Raw genomic sequence first — 6689 nt, 5'->3', positions numbered from 1 at the left:
TTCATGGTGTATTTAATAGGACAAACCAAACCTGAACAAATTTTTAAAGAAACATGAGCAACAATTGCAGCACATAACAGGGCTTTTTAAATGATGATGCTGGGTTGCATGGTTGATCAAAGGTGGCGTTTTTGTGCTGAACTACTATGCAGTTCACCTCAAAGGCATATCATACTACTATCAGTGTCTCAAGTTTATCTTCTCCTTGTTATGATGAACCATAATCAAACATCCAAACACATTTAGAGGACACAAGAACCGAATTGTAATTTTCGTGGAAGTTTTGTTCTGTATAGTGGCTATAGAGAGCAATTCATTAGTGAAATAATGCTACACCGATGACATTTCAGGAAGCGCATGCTTGCTTTGTGAAACGTGGGAAACAGTGCTGATGATGACAGCGCACAGGACGTGTACTGACTCTGAGTTGAATCTTATTACATATTAGATCACTTAAGCAAGGTAAAAGATAAAAAGTATGGACTCAGAAAGCTTGTACATTGCAATGAAAAGGCATCCAAAGAAGTGTATTTCTTGTAGGGCAAGGCTGCCTGGGTTAGCTGATGGTGCACTTGGGACATACCTTGGCTATGAAAGCAAAGACTACTTTTTCTGGTGGGCCAGTTTTCACGAGTGAAGCATTTGCTTGCAATCAGACAACCATGCGCTTGCATATGTGGTTGTTAGCCGCTACATGGGATGGCTGTTCACCACCACAAATTGATACCAGCTTGCTCAACGTTCTGCGCTTTGTAGGAGCAGCAGTTCTTCACAGATTGGTTCTTTAACACGTTCACTGTGTTATGGGTCACTGGCACATCACGCCATGTATCCCTGCTGTGTGGCCTCGAATACTGGGTCACATATGAAACCATGGGTCAGATTTTATTGTGAAGTTTAGGAGGAGGACCTTACTGTAAAATCTGTCTCACGGCTTTATCGTGGGACCTAGTATTTGTGGGCACATGGCATAAAAAAAGTGATGTGACTCACTGGTGAACCACAACCCAATGAACTTGTTAAGGTGGGAAGAGGGTATTGCAGGGGTTCTCAAACTTTTTTGCTTGGAGGAACCCCAAAAGCCTTCAATAAGTTCCAGGGAACCCCCCCCCCCCCCACCCGCTTTCACTTACCAGCAATGTTGTCGAGTGCATTTTTGCAGAGAGAGTTGCAAAGGTTAAATGTTTATTGCACAGATTAATACAAATACTAATGTGATGGGTGGTACTGCTTCCCTTTAAGAGCAAGTCAAAGCGTGGCTCAGTAGCACTCAGAGACAGTCTCATATCAGCTGCCGGGTCAAGGCCGGTGAGGGTTCTCGCGGAACACAAGAAGACAGCTTGCGGAACCCAGTTTGAGAACCCCTGGGGTATTGGAAAACAAATTTTTGTTAACGAAGTCGCACTTATGGAGTCTGCAGGCAACATGTATTTTTGCATGCTGATTCCAAATGCATACCTATGTCATTTAATTTTATGTAAAGCAAGTCCTTGCTCACTCTTATGTCATGCAATTTTTAATGTGAAAGCATTATATGCCTCATGCGAAGGAAAACCAGTCGCCGGAAGTTGTCTGCAAATGGTGACTGCAAATTGTGCCCATAAAAAGTGGTACTTCTCACGTGACCTGATCCGAAAAAGAAATTTGTCGGCATTGGGGTTCTAACCCAGGCCCTCTGCACGCCAGGTGGGCACGCAATGCAAATACCACGAAGGGTTGTTGTTTCCAGGCACGTACGTAGCCAGGAATTTTTTTTCATGGGGGTGCCCAGCCCAACATAATTTTTTTAATTGGGCGGTGGAGGGTGGTTAAAAATTGAAAAAAATTGGCGGAGGCTCAGCTTGGTTAAGCCCGGAAATTGCAAAAGCAACTTCATCCGTTTCTTCAGCCCGCATCCGCCGTGTCTACCGCCGCTCTGCGCCGACGGCACGAGCTGGAGCTCTGTTTGGATGGATGGATGGAAAAAAACTTTATTGCACTGGGCACAACTGGTATGACGTCACTCCTACAGCAGCGCCTCTAGCGGGAGAAGCGAGAGGCTCGCCGCCCGCCGTGTCTACCGCCGCTCTACGCTGACGAGCCGAGCCGGGGCTCTTTTCTTCCACAGATGGTGTGACGTCACTCCTACCGCAGCGCCTCTAATGGGAGAAGCGAGAGGCTCACCGCCCGCCGTGTCTACCGCCGCTCTACACTGACGAGCCGAGCTGGGGCCCTGGTTTTTCGCAGCTAGTATGAGGTCACATCTAAGGTCACGCTAAAGGTCAAACGTGTCCACCGCCGCGCTACGCTGAAGGGCTCAAACTGTGAGCAGTATTGCTTTCCCAATAAAAACAGCAGTTGGTAACAATGGGCCATGGTCCGCAGTGTCCTGTGTTAGTGTACACTGTAAGCAAGAATGAACACAAAAGGGAGTATAAATGTTGGTGGCCACCGTTTTTACTCCATTTGTGAGAACATTTACTCCATGAGTGTGGAGTAAAAAGGTGGACTGTCCTCCATTTTACTTCCATGAGGGAAGAATGGAGTAAAAATGAGGATTTACCTGCATTTACTCCAGTCTAGAAAGGGAGTGAATTGTGCCAAATATTCCACCAGTGCCGAAATAGAGTAAAAAAAATTTTGGGCAATCCGCCCGCCACCTATATAGCGTCTTGTCTGCTTCGGGTCAGTCGTCTGATAATGGCGATGAGTGAAGACCGCTTGGTTACCATCGTCGCTGGATCTCTGCTCACTTCTGCTCCTTCACGGGCGCCTGCCGCGGTACATGATATCGGCTTCTCGCCGTTTTCCACTACAGTGCGCTACGTAATTGAATTGCTCCTGTGAAGCCTCCAGTGCTCTAACCATACCTGACTTTCCTTCGTTAGCGTCGCCACCCCGTTACAGCCCCCGCTTAGGCCTAATTCTCACAGGTTTTTTTTCAGTGCGGTCCTCGCAGTGTATTGCAGCAGATTATGTGTTGCATGAACATGGAACTGTGATAGAACATACTTTCAACACTCAGCTCTTGATTGAGCTTCTGAGGCTACATTTTTCCTCAGTCATATTGAAAAGCCAAGCCTTAAAAAAGTGAATATAAATGCAAACACTGCCATTCCAAACTGCCATCAGGGGTGTTTTCAACTTTTCTGCTCTGGTTCTTATTCAAATACATCGATGTGCATGACCGTGAAAACTACCCAGCGACTCCTTTTCAGTTTTCAACTATTGATTATAATGTTACATCCCTTTACCTGCGAACATGGCTAATCAAACGAGCTCGTACAGCAAAAGCGGACGACAAGCAGACGACTCATGTCGCCTAAGTCGCCGCTGGGCTTGCAGACGGCGAATAGAATGCGTGACGCGGGGTCACATTAGGGCAGCGGAGTTTCCCAATTTGGGTTGCCAGTGGCCCGCAAAGCTACTTCCCGTTTCCACCGCTGTCACTGCTGTAAGAATGAGCCTGAGTGAGGATAAATAAACATGACGCCAATCTTGGGCACCATTTCTGTGGGTAGTAAAAAATTTACTCCCTTATACTCCAAAATAACTCCCTTATATAAGGAAGTAAATAAAAAGCACCCTATATATGGAGTAAAAAAACCTTTTGGGTGTGCGTTAGAGGACAAGCCATTTACTCCCTCTTGGCTGTTTTTTTGGCTAACATTGTACATACAGGATTGCAAGTCGACCCCCCAATATTACATTTCAGGGGGGGGGGGAGGAAGGTCGCTTAAGCTTCGCCTTTAATAGCAGAACGTGATAGCATTATCTGGCCGCTGCCGCTTATCGTCAGCCTCTATCGGCTTCCGCGCGCGGACGTGCCCGTGGGCACATTCCAAAACGAAAATGTATTATACCCCTGCCACACGGCAAATTTAATGTCATTCCCATCGAATGACATTCGTTCGACTTAATGTCATTTTTTCTGCGCGCTGCTACACGGCAAAAACTAATGTCATTTGCAAATGATGGCGATTGCGATGGAAAAAGAGTACAGTGAGTACAGCATACAAAAATTTCGATGTATGCTTCAATACGTTGCAAAAAGTATTGCTTTGCTAATGGAAACCGATTCTAAAATCTTCATCTTCATTTTAATCAACGTATTTAGATAGGCGCGCTGTGCGAGGGATCTAAAAACGTTGATTTCAATAACGTGTTGATCACTGCTATCCACCACAAGTCCAAGCCAAGCCAAACCTCAGCCAGCGGCGGCAGGCAAATGGCGGACGTCATATTGTGAAATGCTCTCTATGGTGAAATTAGACAGTATTAGCTGTGCGTCCGCAAAAGCTTTGCGCATACTACGGGCGCACCTTGCGCGCACTGCCGCCCGTCCTCACAACAGTTTTAGTAGGGAGCACGGTGGTTGGGTGTGACTAGCGTAGCGCGCGAGAAGCATAACATACTGTGGCGCCATCTAGACGATAGCAAGTCAAGCCTCCTGAACTGAGTGCCGAAAAAACGTTTTTCTCTTTTATTAACGGCAGTAATGAATGCATTCGAAGGCTTTGTTCTTTTTATGTAAATCAATTGGATGAAATGAAAATGTAGATTCTAGTGCAAAGTTGGAGAAATACTTCGCTCGGGGTCGTTGCTATGACGACAGTGTACGCCGTACATAGTTAAGCCTAGCATCAAGAAATTCTGAAATTTATCTCAAAAGCGACTGATATTTCAAACCTATATTGTTACGGAGGGATGAGAATGCACAAAATAAAAGCGAATACAACCGTTTAGAGCAAGCTATCACGTCGAAAAATGCAGCGGCGACGCAGTATTCGGTCCGAAGCGGGCGAGCTGGGCGTCGCCATGTTGTGAATGTTAACCACGCAAGGCTGGTAGCGAGAGTGAGTTTTATTTTTTTCCAATTCTATTTGGCATTTTTATATACATAAATGAACGACAGCACAATCGTAGGGACGCGGAAATATTACAGTGCTTGTGACGTTTTTGTAATCGTGCTTTTCGGTGTACATTCTCACCAAGTCTCTGGTGTCGAGGGAACACATTAGCTCGGACGTCGCAGGCGAATGTGTTCAGGGAACTCATTCGATACCTAATGTCGTTTTCATCGAATGACATTAGATTTTCTCGTGTGGCAGCAAACTAATGTCGTTTTGAACGAATGTCATTCGATGGGAATGACATTAAATTTGCCGTGTGGCAGGGGTATTAGTCACTGGAGTACTTGTCCACACTTGTGCCATCGTCCTCACTACACTGTAAACAAAAATATACCCAAAAGGGGGTAAAAATGGTGGCGGCCACCCTTTTTACTCCATTTGTGAAAACATTTACTCCATGAGTGGGGAGTAAAAAGATGGACTGTCCTCCATTTTACTCCCATGAGGGAATAATGGAGTTAAAATGAGGATTTACCAGCAATTACTCCAGTCTAGAAAGGGAGTTAATTGTGCCAAATACTCAACCAGTGCCAAAATGGAGCAAAAAGAAAACACCATTTTGTGCAATCCGCCCCGCCACCTAGCGTCTCGTCTGCTTCTGGTCAGTCGTCTGATAATGGCGGTGAGTGAAGACCGCTTGGTTACCATCGTCGCTGGCTTTCTGCTCACGTCTCCTCCTTCGCGGGCGCCTGCCGCGGTACAAGATATCGGCTTGTCGCCGTTTTCCGCTACAGTACGGTACATAATTGAATTGCTCCTGTGAAGCCGCCAGTGCTCTAACGATACCTTACTTTCCTTTGTTTGTGTCGCCGCCCCATTACAGCCCTCGCTTAGGCCTAATTCTCACAGGCTTTTTTCAGTGTGGTCCTCGCAATGTATTGCAGCAGATTATGTGTTTCATTAACATGGAACTGTGATAGAACACAGTGTCAACCCTGAGCTCTTGATTGAGCTCATGAGGCTGCATTTTTCCTGTCATATTGAAAAGCCAAGCCTTAATGAAGTGAATATGGAAGCAAACACTGCCATTCCAAACTACAATCAGGGGTGTTTTCAACTTTTCTGCTCTGGTTTTTAGTCAAATATAGCGTGGTACATGTCCGTGAAAACTGCCCAGCGACTCCTCAGTTTTGAACTATTAATTATAATGTTACATCCCTTTATCTACAAACACGGCCAACCAAACGAGCTCGTACAGCAAAGGGAGACGACAAGCAGACGACTCCTGCCGCCTACGCCGCCGCTGGGCTTGCAGACGGCGAATAGAATGCGGGACGCGGAGTTACATTAGGGCAACTCAGTTTCCCAAGTTGGGGTGCCGGCGACCCGCAGAGCTACTGCCCGTTTCCACCGCTGTCACTGTAAGAATGAGCCTGAATGAGGATTAATAAACTATAAACATCACGCCATTTTCGGGCTCCTTTTCTATAAGGGAGTAAAAAATTTCCTCCCTTTTCACTCCTTAATAACTCCCTTATATAAGGGAGTAAATAAAAACACCATATATGTGGAGTAAAAAAAACCTCCTTTTGGGTGTGCGTTAGAGGACAAGCCATTTAATCCCTTTTGGGTGTTTTTTTGCGAACAGTGTAGAGAACACCTTACAGGAAGCAGCCACCCTCACCCAAAATTACGCACGGACCCTCGGACTGTCTTGCTCCCCAGAGAAGTCCGAACTTCTCCTCATCCGGCCTAAGAACCACCGCTGTCCCCGTTCCCCCATTGCCATTGAATTGAATGGTTACCCGGTACCTGCACTGTAAACAAAAATATACCAAAAAGGGAGTAAAAAGGGTA

This window comes from Amblyomma mixtum, chromosome 6 (genome assembly GCF_055824585.1).
Source record: "Amblyomma mixtum isolate Tamu chromosome 6, ASM5582458v1, whole genome shotgun sequence".
Taxonomy (NCBI): Eukaryota; Metazoa; Arthropoda; class Arachnida; order Ixodida; family Ixodidae; genus Amblyomma; species Amblyomma mixtum.
The sequence above is the reverse complement of the archived record's forward strand: the minus strand, read 5'-3'. Positions refer to the sequence as shown.